The following is a 24,298-nucleotide window of genomic DNA, read 5'->3' as shown; positions in this document are numbered from 1 at the left end:
AAATCACATAATCCAGCTTTTTTAAAGAAATACCCCAAGATGCATCTGTTTGCATATGCCTTTTTCCATTTCACCCCCCTCAATTGCTTTATCTGTTTTCTGGATGACTTTGTTTGTTGACTTTCTATACAGGGAGGCAACATTTTATTGTGATTATCAATTTGTATTCACAAGGGTACCTCTTTTCTTTTTAGGCATCTAAAAAGATTTATTGTTGTTATTAAGCATGTGGGATTCTTCCAGAACAGGTGGATCACCAAAATAAATAGGTTAAGATTACAGCCTATCTCTGATGCATTTGCACAGCTCTGATTAAGGGTTTCTCCATCAGTACTGCACCAATGATATGTTCAAATAATAAACTATTTTACAGCAGCAGCACCAGAAACTATCATCCTTAAGTGTCAATGCTGAAGTCACTCTTTTTTTAAAAAAATCCTATTTATATTTTGCCTTTCAAAATAGAAGTGACAGAACAAAGTAAATATCTATAGCAGGGGTGTCAAACTGCCGGCCTGTGGGCCAGATGAATAATGCCGAAACCACGCCCACCCCATTGCCGGCAATGGAAAAACAGTCACAATACATTGTGACACATCACATGACGTTGCAAGTTTGACACCCCTGACCTATAGGATCATATCCATTGATTTATATACAATGGAAGCCATCTCCTTCCATTCACACCAGGCTGGTTATGAGAACAAATACTTATTACTGTGAGTGGCATTTTAAAAAGAAGTTTTAAAATGGAATTGTCTTAGCAATGTGGACGTTCAACAAGGAAAGAAAGCTGCATAGCATAATTGACTCTTCTGAGCTTTTCAGGCACAAAACTCAAAACAGAGTTTCAATATTTGAACAAGATTGCCCCTGAAGATCAATGGAAGGAAAACTATAGTTCTACCTCAATAAGGGTTAACATATTCTGAAAACAATGAAATCTGAAAGGCCCATGGTTTTACTGAACTATGCAAGTATAAGAAAAATGGATTTATACCTTGAGGCAGCTTATATAGGCCATAGTTACATTTGCAATGACATCTAGGGACTTCGATGAAGAAAATATATGTCTTCTTTGAATCATCCTTTAATAAAAGAAACAATATATTGTCCTTCTTCTGCTAACGGAGTGAGGAAATATGTACCACACTCACACTATCTCAACCAAACATACCCTCTTTTTAATGGCTTATTTCCTATTTTTCTTCTTCTTTTTAATATTAGCTAGATTGCCCTTTTATTGTAACTTTTTGTTGCAGTTAAAAGCACATCCTTAAAGGACTTTCCCCCACAAATCAGAGCATTATATACAGGAAGGGAGAGTGCACACATTTACTGCTCTCTGGGTGTACGTGTTCTTGTGTATCTGAAAGAAATAATGGGGACATTAAGTAGAGAGTAGATTTGTAAATCAGAATAAGTAAGGACATATATCAACATCCTGGAAAAGAAAGAACTGCAGGTGTTCCCACAGGCAAAGACCATTATCAGTTTGCCACTGCCCAGCTAAAAAACCAGCTGCTCAGATGAATGTTCAATTACTGGGACTCTATGGGCAATTACACTCTGCTTGCATCCAGAACAATAGCCACAAATGAGCTTATAAAATTCTAAGGAATTGACCTTATTTCCTCTCCCCCCGAATGTTAGCCTTATTAAAAGCTATAGGGCCGAAGAAGTGGAGTGCAAATGTTCTCCTACTTTTTGTATTACATCAACACTTTTATTTCAGCCAGGAGTATGTGTGTGTGTGTGTGTGTGTGTAAGGCAAAGGCAAAAGACCCCCTCCCCTAAAACTATACTCTCTATAGAGAATTGATATTTGCAAACATTTGCTAGTGGATGAGAAGTAATGGAATTAGCTTAGCTAGTAAAATTTTGAGAACATGCTTACTCAGGGTGGAACAAGGCAATTGCATGGACAGGAAACATGAGGGTCACAAGAACAGGGAACATATAATTCTTTGTTAGCAATCCAAAAAAATTTACACACACACACACACACACACACACACAAACACACACACACATATATATATATATATACTGTATGTGGACACGGTGGCTCAGTGGGTTAGGACGCTGAGCTTGTCGATCAGAAGATCGGCAGTTTGGCGGGTCGAATCCCAAGTGCCACATAACAGAGTGAGCACCAGTTACTCGACCCAGCTTCTGCCAACCTAGCAGTTCAAAAGCACGTAAAAATGCAAGTAGAAAAATAGGGACCATTACGGTGGGAAGGTAATAGTGTACCGTGCGCCTTTGGCATCTAGTCATGCTGGCCATATGACTACGGAGATGTCCTCGGACAAGAGTTGGCTCTTTGGCTTTGAAACAGAGATGAGCACCAGCCCCTAGAGTTGGAAACAACAAGCCTTCCTTGATGTCTTAGTCTACAAGAAATCCAACGGCTCCCTAGGACACACTATCTACCATAAAAAAACACACACAAACCGCTATCTGAACGCACTCTCACACCACCACCCAGCACAGATCAACTCCGTAGCCAAGACACTCATCTCCAGAACAAACCACCTAGCTGACGAACAACACCAAAAAACCGAACTACACACTCTCACTAATGTACTAACAGCCAATGGATTCCAAAGAAACATGATTACCAACTTAATCCGAAGAGAGACACCCACAAAAACCCAAGACAGAGAACAAGAAAATGGCAAAGCCCTCCTCCCATACTTAAAAGGGACCACAGACAGAATCAGCAAGGTCCTCCAAAAACACAACATCAAAACAGCATTCTACACAGACAGAAAAATATCCACCATCCTAAGAAACCCCAAGGACATAATTGGCTTAGAAAACCAAGGAGTATACGAAATCCCATGCACCACCTGCCCCACCACATACATCGGACAGACCAACAGAAGAATAAGTGCACGCATTGAAGAGCACAAAAACTCACTCAGAAAAGGAGAACAAACTTCATCCCAGGTCCAACACTTTGAAGCCACGGGACATGAAATTGATTTAAAAAAAACCAAAACTATCACCAAAATTGAACATTTTAACAACAGAATAATCAGAGAAGCCATTGAGATAGAAAAACGCCCCCACAGCATAAACAAATGAGATGATACCTCTCGCTTACCAACCATTTGGAAACCTGCCTTGATTGACAGACGAGTCCCAACCACCAAGAATGATAGACCCAAAGTCATGATAACACCACAGGACATCACCACCACACAACCATTCAAAAAGCAAATCCGAACCCACAATGATAACGAGGCACAACCACAAAACAGAAACCTAACTACAGCTACAACATCAGCCACTTTAAACCCCTCCAAACCACACAATAAGCAAACTGACACCCACTATAAAAACATGGCACCACCACAAACATGAAGCCGAACAAAAGCAGCACAACTCACCAGCTCAGGTCTAAGGCTGGCAGCTGAAACCAGCCCATCTACTCAAAACACACCCCACCCAATCAGAACACACCCACCATTCAAAACACACTCCCACCCAATCAGAACACACTTACTCCCTCACCCAATCAGAGCACACCTCCACCCACAGAACACACCCCCTCTGGCAGTTTAAAAAAGAGGAACAAACAGCCACATGCTTCTCCCAGAAGAAGGAAGCAGAAGCCACCAGCCTGATGATGACGGATGGGATTCCGTCGAAACGTCGCCCCTACACCTTTAGTTCTACGCGGGGAAAAACCCGAATAACCAAAGATGCACATACGAACACCCGCGAAAACCTCAGAAAACATATATCTATATCTATATCTATATCTATATCTATATCTATATCTATATCTATATCTATATCTATCTATCTATCTATCTATCTATCTATCTATCTATCTATCTATCTATCTATCTATATAAATGCTTGTTAACTATTTAGATTACCTTGCTAGGCCCCAAACATGGGACAAATCTTTATTTCCTGTTTCAGCCTAACCGAAGGCCATCGACAGGCAGTAGTCACAACAGTGACAGCTCATATTTGTGTAAATTTTAGATTGCTAACAAAGAATTAAAGGGAGACTGATATGCATTTCAAACTTATTTGTTTTCATCAGTCAGCCATACCCTTCTGAGATTTGAACCTGGGCTGATTGCACATTAGGCAGTTGTTTTGTTGATTTGTCCCATGTTTGGGGCCTAGCAAGGTAATCTAAATAGTTAACAAGCATTTACACATATCTCCCTTGCTTCTCAGCTAACAAAGTGAGATAGAGCTTGCGGCCTAGAGGTTAAAACAACTGCCTAATGTGCAATCAGCCAAGGTTCAAATCTCAGAAGGGTATGGCTGACTGATGAAAACAAATAAGTTTGAAATGCATATCAGTCTCCCTTTAATTCTTTGTTAGCAATCTAAAATTTACACAAATATGAGCTGTCACTGTTGTGACTACTGCCTGACGATGGCCTTCGGTTAGGCTGAAACAGGAAATAAAGATTTGTCCCATGTTTGGGGCCTAGCATCTAAAAGAACAATTACTACTTCATAAGTTAGAAAAATGTGGGTAGACAGCATCACCACAAGATGGATTTGTAGTTGGCTGACTGGCTCTACTCAGTGTGTAGTCCTCAATGGAACCACATCTACATGGAGGGAAGTGTGTAGTGGGTTGCCCCAGGGCTCTGTTCTGGGCCCAGTGCTCTTCAACATCTTCATCAATGATTTGGATGAGGGGATAGATGGGGAACTCATCAAATTTGCAGACGACACCAAGCTGGCAGGAATAGCCAACATTCCAGAAAATAGGCTTAAGATATAGGAGGATCTGGACAGACTTGAACACTGGATGTTATCTAACAAAATGAAATTCAGTGGTGAAAAAAGTAAGGTTCTACATTTAGCAAGAAAAACCAAATGCACAGGTACAGTATAGGTGGTACCTGTTATGTACTGGGCTCATTAGTAATACCACGTGGGTTGCTGGAGCAGCTAACGGCTCTCCAGCAACCCAGACTACAAGTCTCCAGTGCTGCTATTGGCTATCCCTACGCAGCAATGGTTGCTTCAAACCTATTGGCTGCTGCCTAGGGGCTACACTATATATTGTGGCTAGTTGCAGCCATTTCCCCAGTTCTGACTCTGCACAAAATAAACCATGAGTTTTCCTGTACTCAGTTATCTCATCTTCATTCCTGTGCCAAAGAACCCGCGACACAAAAGTACCTTAATCAGTAATAGTAACTGTGAGAGGGATCTCAGAGTCTGGTGGACAATCATTTAAATATGAGACAGCAGTGTGCTGCCAAAAAACCCAACACAGTGCTACAGGGGTGCAATAGCATCCAGTGACTTTGGACCCCATTAGGCGCTAGTGACTATGCATTAACAGGCCAGTTCAATTAATGAACATCTTAGATTTTAGTTGGTAATGGTTGATGCTGGATAAGGCCTGGCAACTATATAATACAGGCCCCCAATTGTACTGCCAACTCTGCCTAACTGATTTATTCCACAAAATAGAATGGAATTCATTATTTGCCCTACTACTTTCAGAGAACATTCATCCTAGGAAGTTATATATTTTCAACCAGCTAGGCCTTTAATCACATGATTAAGTACGAGCATTGCTTCTACTGTGTTAGAATTGGAATTCATATTGACAGGATCCCAGGCCATTTAATTAATAAGGACAATTATATTATTTATCATCCATATGTCTCCTCGTGTTTCCCTATTCCCTCACAGTGCTTGGGAAACATAAATCCTTTCAGTGGCAATTTGTTATTCTGTACCATCCTTTTTGAAATATAGAGTATTTTGTGATAGCTTGGGTTTTAATGGGCAACTAGAACCCATTAATTTACCCCAAAATATGCTTTTGGTGGAAGTGAAAACTGCGAGCCAGTATTACAGCATCACATTCTTACTTTTTCTCCTCCCTCAACCTGAATGTGGGGGATAATCAGTGCTTTTTTTGTAAAAGAAAAAGGTGCCAGAACTCACACATGTCATACAACCTGCCTTGCCTACCCTACAAGGTTCCATCCAAAAAAAGTGCCAGAACTCCGTTCTGAGCATTCTATGAGAAAAAAAGCCCTGGGGATAATACACACAACCTCCTTTCTCTCTTTCACACACACACTTATGTTATATAGTAATCTAAAATAATACGGATTGAAAACTGCTTCCTTTTTTTCCAACTTTCCTGTGGGAGCTTACTTTGCTATTTTATTGGCAACTTATTTTACTCCTCCATAACTCCTCTTTTGGTTAAGTGGGAAAAGCTCATATGGGCTCCACATTTTTTTCCTGGTTGAACAACATTAACATCAATATGCTGATCACAGTCAGCGATGCCTCTATAGTCTTGATTGATCAAGTGATCAGAACAAGTTTCTCTCTGAGTCAGGAAGCTGTGGAGAAGAATACGTTTTGGCTCAACCGGAGTAAATTCTCTGAGTTTTAAGTCCTTCTAACACTAGGGATTTTCGATTATTAGTTCTGGAGGTTCTCCCCCAGGCAGAACTAGCGCACAATTTGGAATATGGAAGAGCAAGTGGCAGCTAATCAAAATCCAGATGGAATCCATGGTCAGGAAAGCTTTGCACAACTTCATCATGTATGTCGATTAGGTCCATTTCTGCACTGGAACTCCCTGCTCAGAGTCACTTATGCCACAGTCAACTACGGCTTCGATTACTGTATTAATGCATTCTATATGGGTTGTACAAGGTCATGTCAAGGTCATCCACAGAAAGAGTAATTGTATTATTGGACACATTCTGAGTTTCTTCCTTGCCTCCCTCCCTCTCAACCTTGCACTCCTGTGGCACTGATGGCAGATACTAGAGCAACAGCTAGCAGGGCAAAACCTCTTCCCATTTCGGGTTTTATAATGCACTACAGTTTCTGAGATACTAGCTTGCAGGCTCTGCCCCTTTTGTTTCTGTGGACAAAAGCTCCCCCTCTTCTACTCTAACTAGGATTAATAATCAGGATTACATTGCTGTTCTTTGTTTTGCTACACATTGTTTTATTATTCATTTTAATTTGTTCATTGTTTTATTATTCATTTCAATTTGTTATAAGCCACTGAGAGTCCTTATAATTTGGACAGCTGTATAAATTTCAGAAATATAATGAAATAAATAAATGGAACAATACTTTGAATGAGATCTTATTTCGTGGAATTTGAGCTAAAGCGGGGGAGGGGGGAATCACATTTAGATCTGGGAGACTGTTTTTCAAGCCATCAGAACCCTTCTGTTGTGAAGTATCTGAACTCTGAGCTTGGGTTCCAATTAAATAAGCAAGATATGTTAAAGCCAACATTGCAGTTTATGTGATTCAGAGACAAAAGAAAAGTGGTAAGAAGATAATGTAAAAAAATGAAGTATGGAAAGATTAAATCTCAGTGATTTTGTTTTTGCTTTGTTCTTTTCTTTCCTTCTAGTGTGCATGCATCTGAATATATTTTGCACCTTTTCTCTGATAGTTAAGTTTAGCATTGTCATCATTATCAACAACAGTAACAATATTTGGATGTTTTCTTATGTTTCTTTTTAGCAGCTTTTTGTTTTTCCCTTCTTTTAAGTTCCTTTGTGCTATTTGATTCATGTACTTTGCAATGCCAGCAACTGATCTCATGCCTACCATCATTATTATGAATTAGACTTAAGTTCCTTTCCAACAAATGATTACATGAACTAGTGAGCAATGTGAATGGCAACCTTCCCCGTAATGTTTTTCAACTCACCTCAAGTCTACAGTCAGTTTTACTATTTTTCCCCCTAAAGAAATATCTATTCTTCAAATAGAAATAACATGTGCTGATCCTTCTCACCGCAGTAAAAGGTACAAAATTGGACTTGATTTGAAATATCAGTTTCTTTATTATGGCATTTGTCAGGCTGCCTGAACATAAGAGATACACAATTCATGCATTCAAATAGAAAATGTGCTGGCTCATATTGAAGAATTGGCTTTGGAAATGGAGAATCATATGCTAGAACAGATTGGCAGATGATCATTCCTTTCCACAGTTTTTTCTTTCCTATTTCATGGCTAATCAATAACGGGTTTTTCCTCTCTTCAAAGGAAGGCAGTGAATTAAAGACATCTGAGCAAATCCAACTCTTTAGTTTATAAAACTGAAGAAATATGGAGTAGATAAGGCAGTTTATTTTTCAGTTGGAAAATTTATCTTAATATAGGGCAGTGATCTTCAAGCATCTTTTTCAGATTGATTGGTCTGCTCAGTATGGAAAAAGATACCGTCATTGTGCTGTGTCCTTCTTGGCCTTTTTTTGGATTTATCTGTAAGAAAGGCAAGATTCCTGACTTCTGCAGCCTATTTCTTTCTTGGCAGAGGGAATGTTTGGCTCACATTTTATTCTTGCATGAAGCAGAGCTTTTGCTCTGGATTGGGGCGGAGTGGAGGGAGGGTAGCATGTATTGTTCTCCCAACTTCCATAATTGAAATTCCAACTTATTGTTAAAAGATTGAAAATAGATCATTCGAAGTCTGGTGTTAAAATGAGAAGACCAAACACTATCCTATCTCATTCAGGTTTTCAGACAGTGATTGTCAGTATCATTCAGCAGTTTTGGAACAGATTGGATGAGGCATCTCCTCTTTCCAAGGAAGAACAGGAGCATCAAATGATAACCATCTCTACTTATAATTCTGGAAAGGTGAACAGATCATCCACCAATTTTGGATAGTAAATAGGACAAAGAGGTTTTCCAAGTATGACTGCATATACTGTATCATCTTCCTTTTCTTTTTTCTTTTCTTTTCTCTACTTTCTTTTCACACTGGAGTATCAGTCTTGTAGGACATTGATATTGCTCTTCTTGCTGGTTGGAAGCCATGAAGATACTTTTCAGGTTTGATTTAATTTGCCCTTACTGTTTTTCATGAGTTCTAGCAGAAATACTAATTTTAGGTGTCTGGGAAATGATTTCCTATAGCATCATAGATGCTAATATCATCTGCCTGTCTGCCACCACTATCACCTTCTTCACCTTCCATATCATCCAGAGCTTGTGAGATCTACACTCTAGTGATGAATACATAAACAATTACTCTAATCTGTTAACCAACCCACCAGTTTTTAGAAAAAATGTACTGGCAAACTGGATGATAGACCATAAGAGAGACATGGGATTATTCCAAGTACTTCAATTTTGCCCTGCTCTAGTCATTCAGGACAGTGTTTGGTGACTGTTTTTTTTATCAGAAGTGATCAACAAGTAGAATGTGAAAGAATGATAGACAATGCATCATTGCTGCCCTGAGTCTCCTATATTACACTAGGGCAGCAACAGTCTCATTGGTGAGCTGTGGTAAAAGGCTGTAACAACAGTGGGACTTAGGTTGACACAGTGTTTTCCAAACCCAACAGTGGGAGAGAAGCATGTTAAAGATGTTGCTGGGATGAGCTCACAGATAGACTTTGGATACAGCAAAGCAGTTGCTTTCCACTTTACCCTGATGATGAGATACACTGATTTTCAAAATGATTGTTGCTTATGAAATGAAACATGACTTCCCCTTTTACTTTCCTAGACTTTTGGAACAGATTTTTAAAAATCCCTTTCATCAATAAGCAAATGCTAATTAGATACAATCATAAAAATCTAAGCTACTTCCTATTTTTATGTGTATAGTTTGCATGACAGCACCTGGAGTATTTATGATTGCCCACAGCAGAGAAGGTCAGCATAGTGTTAAAGTGAACTAGAATCTTGAAGTCTCAGGTTTAAATCTACTGTTAGCAATGGAAACATGCTGGATGATTTGGGGCAATCAGTCTGCCTAACCTCCTTACTTTCACTGCAATGTGGCTGCTGGGGCTTAATCTGTACAGAGTGAGCTATGCACATCATTTTTAATTCCCAAAGGAAAAGAGTTTTTTTTACTCTTCAAGAGTAAAATATGGGTTGGATTTGTATTATTAATTTTTAATTAAATGTTTAGTGTGTTGCTTTAAGACTACTGTAATAGAGTTGTCTTCAGTCTATCAGAAGACTGACACAACTCTCTTTTTGAAGACTGGAAAATTGTTCCTTCAATTTTCAGCATTTTACTTTTTAATTTTAGTGGGGTTCAGGGATAAACAAGCAATCTTTGAAGCATGGATTGTTCCATTCCTGATTTGAACAGAAAGTAAAAAAATAAATCCTATTGTGCTAAAAACTACTTAAAACCATTGCCATTTTTAGCCTAATTCATTTGGTAGCAATTAATCTATGTGGCATCACATGGCACAGTACTGAGTTTAACAAAATACTGTGACTCATGCCATAACAAGAAGCAGTTTTGTAAGTAACCAACACGATGAGAAAAAGAGAGATATTTTTTATCCATTTTTCTTAATAAAAATCCTATGAAGAAAAAAAAGACTTGTAAATAATCTACTTTAAAAGTTATTTAATTAAACTCTTTTTTTTCTCTTATTCAGTGCTTTTTTTGTAAAAGAAAAAGATGCCGGAACTCACACATAATACAACCCACCTTGCCTACCCTACAAGGTTCCATCCAAAAAAGGTGCCGGAACTCCGTTCTGGGCGTTCTATGAGAAAAAAAAGCCCTGCTCTTATTACAGGTGAGAAGTAATCACTTTAAACTGTGATAATAAGCATGGTACAGAGTTTGAAGATTATTCCAACTTAATTTCTTGGATGTAATGGCCTGATTCAGATAATCATGTGTTGGGATATCAAAGATAATATCAAAGAATCATGACAATAATACAATGCACATAATAGTGATTAGCTTGCAAACACAATTCATTCCATCAGTCATGAGCCCTTTTATTGTCATTCTCTAGAGCTTATGAGGAAAAAAATAGTAATATTTAGGTAGTGAATACCATGAAGGAGTTTTATGTTTCCCCAAATCATTTTAACAAACTGTTTAGTTATTTCTCTAAGAAAAAGAGTACCTACAATTTTCATTAGCCATAACACCTGGATCATTATTAGAACTGGAATAGATATTCTCTCCACTATGTACTAAAAGATAAATAAAAGAATCAGCCTTTTTAAGGACAAAAAGACAACACAGTAACCAGCAATGACAAATGTGTTTCACACAAATCCACAGTTCCATAAATATTTCCTAGGCATTCATTAATATTGGATCTAGATGATGAATGGTAGTGTCTGTGACTTTATGGTTGCTAGAGGAAAGTCAGAATATTCTATTCATGGATCAAAGTTGTAAAATTATGGAGCATGAAATGGACTGGCTTAACAAATCCAGTCCCCCTGGCCAGGTAGATACACTGAAACAAAATCTTCCCAGTCAGAATTTCAACCAGGTTTTGCTGCAAATGCTACTAAAAATTGTACATAGTATAAATTGTTCTCCTTTTATTATTTTATCAGAATAATTTGGAAAATATTTTTTTTGAAGATCAGTCAAAAGGGCACTAAATAGTAATACTCAATTTTGAGTAAGGAGATAGGCAGGAAATAACTCAGCAGATTTGAAAAATCAATGAATTCTCAGAGATTATTTTGCTTGGTTCTGCCTTATTTATATTTTCACTGAACACTGGTAGGTATATTTGCCCCTGCAACATTAAGTGTTATAGATGATCGGCTAATGCCATTCGAGTGCATGAGTTTTAAACACCATTAAAGGCAATTCTGCAGCAATTTATAGGCACTCGTACGTTCAAGTTTCACACAGTGTTCTTCTCCATCTTGTCAATGGAGACTAGGGTTAACACCACCAAACTTATTATAATTCATTCTTCTAGGAGGTATTCAATAAACAGGATGCTTGATATCATTGTTGCAGAGTACATTTTGAGGCAAATATGGCTCAGAAACAATTACTTCAATGACTTTGAAGAAAGTTTCATTTTTCTCCCCTCAGAAGTCTTGAATATCATTTTTCAATATTGCCCCAACCTGAAGGGGACAAGAGGAGACATAAAATACACCTCCAGTGATTTATTAAAGATCCAGGTGAAGATGGATCTTTCAAATAAGGAGTTACTCAGACTGGACCTGATACTTTTCTGATCTTTTGTCAATGGCCTCACACATCTTTTTCTAAGATCACCAGAGGTGGGGAAAGTATTAACAACTTTGGTATTACAGAAAACTCTTGAGAATACTATGGAGAGCCATGAAAACTAACAGATGAATCATCAAACAAATCAACTCAGAAATCTCACTTGAGGCACAAGTGATCAGGTTCAAATTATGCTACTTTGGATACATTATAGAGAAGATTTCAGGGCTGGGAAAGGTAGAAGGAAAGGATCATCAGAAGCAAGTTGGATGGATTATAGTTATGATGAGTGCACCATTGGAAAATCAAAAGGAGCACGCTAGGGACAGATCATCATGGAGAAAATCTACACATGTGGTCACTAAGAGTGGATAATAACCTGATGGTAAACGATTAATTGACAATATCAGTAGTTGGGGAAGGGAATGGCAAAAATCAATCAATCAATCAATCAATCAATCAATCAATCAATCACTGTAAAAGTGTTCTGTAGGAATTATATATTCAACACTATATTTGAATCTGTTCTTATTGATTGATTTTTTTTAAAAAACCAATTAATTAAACTGGAATATAACTATAGATTATTTCACTGTGTTATTAGTGGCTACAATTAAGCAAAACATTTTTGCTTAAAGTAGTTTGAAGTTCATCATATACCCCAGTGGCTTTTGAGCTCCTATAAATATTCTGTTGCCTGACCCAAACTGTCAGAAATGAATGCCATTTTTGAGAATTCTAATGAGCAGTGAGTTACAATTTACACTGACTTTAACTTCAAGTTAATGATATGTTATTAATTCACACTATGTTGGCAAGACAAAATCATTGTGACTGAATACATGTTTTCCTTCTTTCTGACACATTTGTATTGCTAATTGACCTGCCCACATTGATTAGCATTGGAAGACAGCATTATTATTTCTTCAGTCAGAACATTCCATCTGCCAAAAATTTTCTCTCTTCATTTCATCAGAGATTGCTATAAAATTAAAGTCAAAAGTGACTCAGTTAATTTTAATGACCTTCAGTCAAATTTAATCGGAATAGCTTTATTCAAAAGCAGTCATTTGAACATATTTAAAGTCTGTCTCAGCTGGGCCATGAGCTTTCCAAATTCCTGCATTGTTTCCAAGCCAGTTAATTATGATTATTCTCTGCTCTAATTTATTATTAGCTGTTCTTCATTATTAGGTCCAAAGTGGAAACTGGTAGGTTTATATCTCACTAGCCTACCTACAAAGGTTGTTTGATGTATGCATAGTCATCATATTGAGATTGCAAGCTAAAGTAATAATTTGCATATCTGCAAACCAAACAACACAAACATTTTATGTTATATTTGAAATAAAAATAAAATAATCAAATCCATGACCAGGAAATACATGTCAGCTACCTAATAAGAGAAGCAGAAGAATGGTGGATTATTCAGAAGTTGGACACTTCAGAGAGTGATGGATTCCCTTTTGGTGGCTAGGCAGTTATCTACCTAGGGACTCCCTAACTTAATCTTGCCTTGCAAATTGTGCAATAAACAGGGAACCAATCTGATGACTTTCAGATATATATATATATATATATATATATTCACAGCTCCCAGTTCTTTAGCTGGTGTTGGCCTTCGTACTCATTGAATTCTTCCCAAGAACATAGGATGTCATAATGTAGTAGCATAGTACATGCATGGATCCAAGCAGTGTGGCATTATAATTGACAGGTGAAAATTTTTGTCAATGTGCAGATTTTCTAAGTGTTATCCAAGGCTTTTTGATACAGCACCCAGTGTGCTGATAACCGCTGGGATCACCACTGCCAGTTTATTCCATAATCTTTCTATTCCAATGTTGTTGATGATCATCATCATCTAGGCAAAATAAGAATTATAATCTAATATTTTTTATTCAAGAGGCTAGATTGAGGATTAGGTCAAGGATTAGGTCATGACCCAAAGGTGCTTTTTCAAAAGGCAACTGGACTTTCTTATTTTTTCTTTGAAGATGTTTCACTTCTCATCCAAGAAGCTTCTTCAGCTCTGAAGAAGCTTCTTGGATGAGCTCTGAAGATGCTTCTTGGATGAGAAGTGAAATGTCTTCAAAGAAAAAAAAATAAGAAAGTCCAGTTGCCTCTTGAAAAAACATCTCTGGAACAAACATGGCCTGGATGACTGAGAATTGCCATAGACAATTGGGTCATGAGAAGGCAGCTAAAGCACAAATATGCTTTAGAATATCTTCTTTGGTGGCTGCTATTAGTATGCCCCTGGCATTATAGCATTAAATTGATAACTGATATCTCAGTTTAGGAACAAGTATGTGTGTGTGTGTTTCAAAGACACACCTTTTGTTTAAAAGTTTTGCAATAATTCATAGCAAAATGAAAACAACAAAAGGACATTTTAAGGTATACTCTCACAATTTCCCAACCCTCTGAAAATACAGAAAAATAGAAATTTTAGAAACCAAATGTAGTAGGGAAAAATGAACAATATTGATCATCAAATCCACAAGGCCAGGTTCATTTTTCCTTCAAACAATAACACTGTAATAAAGGTTAGTAGGCTGAAAGATGTCTAAGACTACTACTTTGAGAAACAATAGATTTTATTTTGAATTGGTGATGTCACTGAGCAATGTTATTAGTTAGACTGCAAATCCTGCTGAGCAACTATATTTTAATGCACTTGCCAATGTTTTAAAAAGCAAAGCTAACTTCTTTTTATCTGAACAATGATAGCGCTCAATTGGCCTATGCCTGCCCTGGAAATGTGGTAGGAAAAAATGTACACTTTGCTCTCCTGTATAAAAAGTGGAAGAGAAGACAGCATAAATAAAGCTAACTAAACAATTAGAAAGAATGGATTTTGGAAAACTGTATTTCTGTTCCAAGTGAATTAAGCAGATTATAGAGCTAAACACTGATACTTACTATGCAATATTTTTCTTCTGATAATTGTTTTCGAAACAATTTCTAAACTTGAATGTCCGAGCCTTAAGGCTGTAATTCATGTCTCAAATATGACACTGATTTTGTAATATGTTTCCAGTGTTGATGTTTTTATAAAGGCCAGAAAGCTTCCTCCCTTATTAGACACCCAGCAAACATGACACATTTTTAAAAATATTATCTTCTCTCTATTCCAGAAGTCCCCAAACTATGGACCATGGCCCATTACTGGTCTGTGGCCTCTTGGCCACTGGGCTGCATGAGTAGCTGGGCAGCCCATGCCACTAGTATCACATGGGCAGCGGTGTTGCCATGAACCTTGTCTGGGCAGTGGCAGCACCACAAGTGACAGATGGACAGCTGTGCACCACACGTAGGCGGCAGCATTGCCAAGAACCTTGTGTGGGTTGTGGCAGCATCACAAGTGGCAAGCAGGCTGTGGAGTGAGCCTCACACCACTGGCAGCATCACTGTGGACCATGGCATGAGCCTCAAACGGGGATGGTGGTGTGATCCCCAGACCAGTGGTAGTATCGCCGCAAGCCTGGTGGTGTTGGTGTCACAAACCTCACACGGGGGCCAGTGTCACTGAGAGTCTCACATGCATGCTTGCAGCCCCATTTGCATGGTGCTCATTCTTGTGGCCTGCTTGTGCACATGTATGTGTGGCCACATTCACGTTTGCGCATGCACATGTAAAGCATCTGCCCCTTCCTCTCCCACCAGGCTGCCAATCCAGAAAGGTTGGGGACCCCTACTCTATTCTGCAACAATACCGTCATGAAAGCTGTTAGGAACAAGTCATTGTTACTAGTCTGGTGGCAGTCCCTGACACTGTATTTCATTCCAAAAGATCAAGAACGGGAGAGGAAGTAGAGATAAATTCCACCTGCTATTTTTGAATTGCTACCACTGAGCTTATTGGGAATGAAAATATGACTTTGAGTAGAATGGAAGGAGGTAGTTGGAAAAATGGGAGAGGGTATTGCTGGAAAAAAGGTTGGCAGAGTAATGGGGCAAGGAAAACAGGATAAAATCCAACAGAATTTGTCTGCCAACGGGAAGGATTTTATTGCTAGTGAAGATTCCTCCTTTGATCTCAAAATAATGTTCTGTTATTACTATTCACTGGACCGAAACATGCACATTGTGAATATACAGAAATTCCATTCCAGAACTGAGACAATCCTAATCAACATCCCCTGCAGCACAGACTACAGACTTTAAATCCACAGTGCCTTGAGGAAACTTGATGTTTTTGTCATTTCTCTCTCTCTTTCTCTTTTTTGTCTTGTAGCCAGAGAAAGATCCTGATGGACATAGAAACTTTAAATCCTTAAAAAAAAGACAGAGTGAGACAAAGACAGAACTAGGGAAGGGAATGGAAAAACAAGCTGTCAGAGGGGAAAAGATACAGCTTCTGGCTAAAGTTTGAACTTGCCAGGGAACTGGAGAATGCCCGGATGATAAAGACAGAAGGACATTTTGTTTCAGGGATATGCTAGCTCTAAGAAATAGATAATAGGTTTAGGCAGAAATCTGTGCTAATAATAATTTCTTTGACTGTGCCGTGCTAACATTTTCTGTTCTTTTTATTTCTCTGAACAAGTTCAGTAACTGGGTTTATTTCAGGCTTTTATATAGGGCCACATGATGTGCATGAAAAAATAAATTCTCTTTAGAATTTTTTTTGATATTTAATTAATTTAAAACTTTCCCCAGTATCTTTATATAGATCCTGTGAGAGTACTCATTTATTGGCAGAGCAGTGGTATGGTATGATCTCCTTGGAGCATTAAAACTTCTCTAATAAAAAATTCTTTTTTAATCATGTTTTTCTCATAATTTGAGCAGATCTTTAATTTACTGTATCTACTTCACTGTTGAATGTTAACACTTTGGATATTTAACATTAAAAGGATTTTTATGGTTTTTTTTCTTTTTCAAAAATATAGTTGTTTCTGTCTATGTAGTCTGCCTCTTGAGGGATAGGGGCAGACACATGCCGAAACCTTGTGTCATATAACTCTTAAGTTACTTAGTATAACATGTAGATTGCAGTACATTGCATAGTTCAACATCTGAATTTTTAAACTGTCAGAAATGTAGCAAAGGTTATGAAAGGCATCTGGACTTTCTTAGTTTTTTTTCTTTGCAAATGTGTAGCTTCTCATCCAAGAAGCTTCTTCAGTTGTCACTGAATAATGGCGAAGGATTGAGAATCTCCCTCGACAAAGGTTATGAGAATTTTAAACAGTAAATTTGGTAGATGGCAGATGGAGTAACATCCCCCCCCCGAATATAGATGATGGAAATAAAAACTACCTAGCCTATGCTATATCTGAAGAGTGGAGTCAGATTATGAAAAAACAGAGATTTGGGAAAGCAAGATTTGATAGTTCTTCTGTCTTCTGAGCTTGTACCTGGTGATATAAATTCATTCTTCACATATTCACCAACTGCTAAAGGTCAGGACAGAAGCAGTCAGTTTTGACATATTTTGGCTAGTATACCATATAAAAAACTAAAGTTAATTACCGGTATGTCCCCATAATTAATCAAATTTAATTATGCCTCCCCTAATAATTATCACACAATTGTAAGCCAATGAAGACTCTAATCTAGAGACTGTCTTGCAAATCAATACACTGTTAGCATCCCTATCCCATCAGCTCAGAAGTACACATAATATACAGTCACAGTCTTTATGTGAAAGACTACACTGGAAACTATCGTAGGACTGTGATCGGGTACCGCAGTTCATTTTATGTTTAACTTACAATGTTAAGACTTCTTACTAATCTTCAGCTCTATATAACTTTTTGAACTTTTCTCAATTTCATTGCCAATTTCTAGGCAATCAGAAAATGTTGCAACTCAACTAACTCTACATTGTCCTTCCCTTTGAGAACTATTGATATGAATTCTTATTAAGTATCCCTCAGGTTAGCTTAATTCAATTTCTGGTAGAGTCTTGAATGTAATGTAATGTTTTGTTTTATTTCAAGTTTAGAATAAAATAAGACCATTTTAACTTTTCACTGACTTTTTTCTCTTGTCATAACAAAAAAAATATGCTTCAGTATTTTGGGTCCATCTAAACAAATATTTTGAATTTCTAGACCTAGGAAACAGAATTTCAAAGCAGCTGTTACTCCTTTGTTTTTCAATTCAGTACCACAAGCATAGATAGTACTGCTACCTAACATCAAAGCTGCATAAAACTGGCTGAGGGCATGATTTTTAAAATATTTTTGAAAACAATAAAATAAATCCCTATAGAAAACAATGTCAAGAAAATTATCTCATATCTATCTGAAAGGTCTATTTAGGTTAGAATCTAATATCCACTTCCAAACAGAAAGAACAGAGAAAAAATTTCAATTTCTTTAAATAAATCTTCTTAATCATTAATTCAACAGATTACAGGACAAGGGCAGTATCTTATGCAAAGCTTTAACTAAAAGCAGGTAAAGAGAAAGGTGCTTTACAATTCTGTCAGCTTTAATTGGGTTATCATAAATTACCCAGAGTACCTGAGAAGAGATAATCTATTTCAAAGAATCATAAATCAGGCAGAGATCTGTTTAGAGCACAACAAAATTCTTACTTAGATAACAATGAATCTGGACTGGAAACAGTTTGAAGGCAGTGAAAAGGGGATCTGAGAAGCAAGCTTTGTGTCTAATGCTAGAGAAAGTCACAGAAGCCATGTCAATAACAAGCCATGGATCCATTCATAAGACAAAGAAGAGGATCAACTTGGAAAGTGAGAACACAGAGTTAGTAAGTAAACACAGATCAGGAAGAACAATGGGAGAGTATCTGGAGGATATTTTTTTTTATTGAAAAGTTTTAACATACAATTTTTCTTTAAAACCCCCCCTCCCCCTCCCTTCTCCCTCCCCCCTACCTCTCCCCCTCCCCCCCCCGACTTCCCAGAGCTAAATACAAGGTATATATATAAAAAAACAATCATAAACAATCATATACTAACAACTATAAACTCTAAAATCCATCACTCTCTAGCTTATATAGGATAAAACAAGCCTTAGTAATATTAAATATATATAAAAAAAAACTAAAAGAAAAAAAGAAAAAAAGAAAGAAGACTTATTCAAATGCTACATAAAACTTCTTAACCCTATACTTATTCTGGATAAACTCAATCCATTTTCTCCATTCCATAATATAGCGTTCTTGCGAGTGATCTTTCAAATAGGCCGAAATCTTCGCCATCTCTGCCAGGTCGGAAACCTTTAATGTCCACTCTTCTATGGTCGGCAGTTCCTCTTTCTTCCAATACTGACCTATCAAGAGTCTTGCTGCCGTAATTAAATTCAACATCAACTTGGTGTCCACAACTGTAGCGTCTGTAATTATTCCCAACAGAAAAAGTTGCGGACAAAACTTTATCCTCTGTTTAAAAATCTTCTGCATGTTCCACCAGACTTTTATCCAAAAAGCCTTGACCTTTTTACATGTCCACCATATGTGAAAATATGTTGCATCTTCATCACCGCACCTCCAACATTTAGGCTGGTAATTCGGATACATACTTGCAAGCTTTTTAGGATCTAAATGCCATCTATAAAACATTTTGTAAAAATTTTCTCTTAGATTTTGAGCTTGTGTAAATTTTACGTTCCTCACCCAAATCTTTTCCCACGTGTCCATTGTGATAACTTCCTGGATGTTTTGGGCCCATTTTATCATACAATCCTTAACAAGTTCTGTTTCTGAATCAATCTCTATCAACGCAAGATATATCCGTTTAATATGTGCTGGTCCCTGATTTCTAATTTGCTTTATCAAATTTTCATCAGTCATTGTAAAACCATTTTTCTGGTCTTCTTTCCACCTGGCCCGTAACTGAGTATATTGAAACCAGTTTTGAACAACCTTCTCTTCTCGCAAGAGGCTATATGATTTCAAACACCAGACATTTCTTTCCAAACTTAGGATCTCCTTGTACGTAGTCACATCATGTTTGAAACCAGCATGTATATTTTCTATTGCGTGTTTTGGAATTGCCCACAGTGGTATCTTGCAATCTAACTTATGTCTATACTTCTTCCAAACTCTCAGCAATGCCTGTCTTAAAATATGCACTCTAAACACATTGTCTACCTTCTTGTCATACAACAAATATGCATGCCAGCCAAACAACAAATCATGGCCCTCAAGATTTAATAATCTCTCTTGTGTCAAATTAATCCAATCACTTATTCCTACTAATGCAGCAGCTTCATAATATAGTTTAAAATTAGGCATTTTAAGACCACCTCTCTCACGAGTATCCTGCATAATCTTAAGTTTAACTCGTGGCTTTTTCCCTGCCCACACAAATTTATTGATACCTCGCTGCCATTCCTCCAAATTAGAATCTTTCTTAAGAATCGGTATCATTTGAAATAGAAATAAAAATTTAGGCAGGACATTCATTTTCACTGCTGCAATCCGTCCCAACAAAGACAATTGCAATTTTTCCCAACTCTCCAATTCTTTTTGAATTTTCCCCCATAGTTTTTCATAATTATTTTTATATAACTTTGTATTAGAGGGCGACAAAAGCACCCCCAAATATTTAACCCTTTTAACAATCTCAAATCCAGTTAATCCTTCTAAGAGAGCCTTTTGCGAAACTGTCATATTTCTGGCCAAGATTTTGGTTTTCTGTGTATTAACTTTAAATCCAGAAACCTTCCCATATTGTGTTATTATCTCCATCAGGTCCACAACAGAGTTCTCTGGCTGGGTCACTGTAACAACCAGATCATCTGCGAATGCTCTCAATCTATAATCCTGATCTCTAATTTGTATCCCCTTAATTTTTTCCGAATTCCGTATTTTAACCAATAATATCTCTAATGTTAACACAAATAACAAGGGCGATAACGGACACCCTTGCCTTGTGCCCTTCTCAATATTACATGCTTCTGTCAGGCTATTATTAACTATAATTCGGGCAGTTTGTTTTTGATATAATGCCCTAATCGGTTGCAAAAATTTTTCCCCAAAATCCATTTTGTCTAAAACTTTCAACAAAAATTGCCAATTCAATTGATCAAAAGCTTTTTCAGCATCTAAAAAAATTAGCGCCGCAGAGATCTGGTTGTTCCTTTCCAAAAACTCTAACACATCAACTATATGCCTCACATTATTTTTCATTTGCCTACCACTAATAAACCCCGTTTGGAGGATATTTTTATATAGTCAATGCTCCTGAGATTGCTTAGTTAGGAAAGTTGATACTATCTTCTCTATAGAAGTTGTTCAGATCTCTATTGGCAAGACAGGGCTCTTCAAACTTGGCCCTTTTATGGCTTGTGGACGTCAACTCCCAGAATTCCTCAGCCAGCGTGCCTGGCTAAGGAATTCTGGGTGTTGAAGTCCACAAGTCATAAAAGGGCCAAGTTTGAAGAGCCCTGGGCAAGACTCTTCCAAGACCATGATTTAACTCTTCACTATCAGAATCAGCAGCCATTTGTTCTGGGTTTCATTTAACTCCCAGCAGACTGACCACTGTTCATTCCCACTCTAATGCTGAGAATTCACTAGTTTTTCCCCTTTAATCCATAACAGGGAGCAGATAGTTGCTTTTTTATAACATTCCTTTTTAATTGGCACATCTTTTATATGTTTTTATTCTTTTTTTTAATACAGCTCTTTGGCCAATTTTTTGTAGGCATGGATTGTTTTGTTTTGTTTTGTTTTGCTGCTTGCCTGCCATGTAGAAGCCCAGCAAAAACAGTTGTGTTTTTTTTCCTGATTTTTTTTTTGCACATAGGGATGGCTGCTGGCTGTAAACAAAATAATAAAAGAAAAGCGGGGTGGCAGACACTGCTGATTCTTTACAAGTGCACAAATATTGTAAGGATATGGAAAAGGGTACATAAACCAAACAAACCAAAATGCATCATCTTTACAAAATCACAGCAGTTATTATCAAGCCTTCTGTGTGAAATAAAGTAGAATGTGGGGACATATTTGTATTATCTGCAAAATAAAACTCAGCACAACATGTAGTGGTTGGTACTCATATAAGCAGCAAGAGAGCCAGTTTGGTGTAGCCTGGTTAAGGCACAAAGCTAGTTTTACATGAGTTTTATTCCTGCCTGAGGCACAAAGCTAGCCGGGTGACCTTAGGCCAGTCATTCTCTCTCAACCATAGGTATAAGAAGGCTATAAAAGATCTTGCCAAGAAAACTGCCTGAGATAGGTTCAGCCAGTTGCCAGGAGTCAAGACTGACCTAAGGCACACACACACACACACACACACCCCTGTATACATACAGTACATATTCGTATGAATTTTAATTTTCCTTCAGCATTAAAAAGAAATCCAACAACTTGAAAAGAAAGCTGGCAGTCGTGAAGCTACAAGCAGCTTTCTTTTGTCTGGTTGTGCTTTTTTCCTCCAAGTGGCCCACCATCACATCATCCTATCCAGTCTAGACCAATAGCAGCAGGGAGGTGACAAGGTACCACCTACGCTAATTTGAGATAGAAATGCCATAAAACTACAGCCCAACTACAATATTCAGAATAGCCAGAAGATTCAAAACAGATAGTTCTCTTCCTCATCCTGTGGGTTTTTCTTGCACCCATTTTCAAAAGATGTGTTTTGATTCATACTTAGAGCGCTTAAAGGATTTTTCCAATTCAAAATGTTTTCTTACATTACCTTATCACAAAACCTTATTTTTTGTGTCATAGCTTTTATTCTAGAAACCTGGCAATGGATTACTTCCACTGATAAAAACATGTCAAAACATGAAACAAATCTGTTACGATAATTAAACACGACTGTTTTCCAGATGCTTAAACAATCCCTCTAAACGGATTTATAAAAACAAGAGGCTTCTCTTTTCTCTTTGTCTTAGAATAATTTTGAACCAAAACAAAGCATTGGAAAAGAACATTAAACTCTATTTCACAATGTCTTTTTCATGTTCATGTGGTAAATCTGGAATAGGAAGGTATTCATGATATAAAATACCTTTAGTTACATAACTCCCAGGGCAAAAGTAGAACTTTCATTTTCAAATTCCAAACATCAAAGGGAGACTAAATCAATGTATGTCTTCATAACTCCTAAAAGCAGAAACATCTCAAACAAATTAATATTGTCTTCCTGACATATATATTCTTAACATCAGAATCTAGCAGAAAATACTTCTGGGTACAGTTGACTATGTCCTCTAGGGACCTAACTTCTACAAAGCAATATTTGAACTAGTGATAAATAACTATGCCTGACTAAACTCATCTTGTTTTATTTCTCTGCTTCCTTAAACAACTATCAGAAATGTTGTGATTTTTCTGGGAATTTGCCAAGAAGAGTCAAAGGGAGTAAGTACCTCTAAATCTTCCATGGTACATTCCTCTTCTAAAACAAACTTACACAGTAATACCATACTAGGGATCCAGAATAGAGCCAGGATAACAACAATAGACTCTTGCTAGAAGTTACCCATGAGGTCTAAATGCACTTTCCATTGTAATTATGACATCTAGATTAAGTGAACCAGGAGGCCATAGAAGCTATAATTCAAAAGTATCAGTGTTCAAGTCTGAAACTAATTGAGTGCAGATCACAGTAGCTGGGAAAGGGACAAGTCTATTATGAAATACACTTGTATTTTATGAGAGTTGAAGATGATAGGAACCTTGGAGAGTGATTCACTCATCATCATTGTAGCATTAAACATCACATTAAAATGATCTTTCTACATAAAAATAATATGGCTTTTTTACTGGATAAAAATTGTTAAAGAAATACTGTTACCTAGTCACAATATAGACATGTAAAGAATTGTATTGACACAATTAAAAGAAAAACCATAAGCCGCCCTGACAAACTGTCAAATTTCTCAGTGCTAAAACAAAGCCAGTGCAACAAGGATTCTTTATATTAGTAGACAAAGAGGAATTGAACATTAACAGCAGCAAACTGCTTCTTCCATATCTGTAAAAAGAAATAACTTTCTACATAATATTGCCAGTATTGCAAATAACGAACAACAATGACCAAAGCTATTGCTAAAGCAATCTTCCATGGACATTTGTTTCCATAAATTATTATCTCCAAAAGATCTGCTGACAAAAAAGGAGCCCTATATTCTTTTACTACTTCACTGAAATCACTCCTATATCTCTAAGTTTAAATAGCTATTTATTCATAAAAAAGCCAATTTGTATCTGCAAGCGCAAAAAAATACCAAAATTCTTTAACAAGAATGTATTCCCTACCAAATATGTTACTACAAACAAACAAATAAGATTAGAACAAGAATATGAACTAAGTAAAATTACAGAAGAAATTCTGAACCACAGGGAACATTTGGCTTGCCTTCACTGATTAATAAAAAG

The 24,298-nt window shown here is 37.2% G+C and overlaps 1 protein-coding gene across 1 annotated transcript in view; it reads right to left on the bottom strand.

Moving 5' to 3' along the window:
• Positions 1–24,298, bottom strand: part of FSTL4 (follistatin like 4) — a gene marked incomplete at both ends in the record, with an annotated part of 506,362 nt that overhangs the window by 188,341 nt on the left and 293,723 nt on the right. The window lies entirely within an intron of this gene.

Source organism: Vipera ursinii (genome assembly GCF_947247035.1).
Source record: "Vipera ursinii genome assembly, chromosome: 2".
Taxonomy (NCBI): Eukaryota; Metazoa; Chordata; class Lepidosauria; order Squamata; family Viperidae; genus Vipera; species Vipera ursinii.
This window is presented reverse-complemented; position numbering and strand designations above follow the sequence as displayed.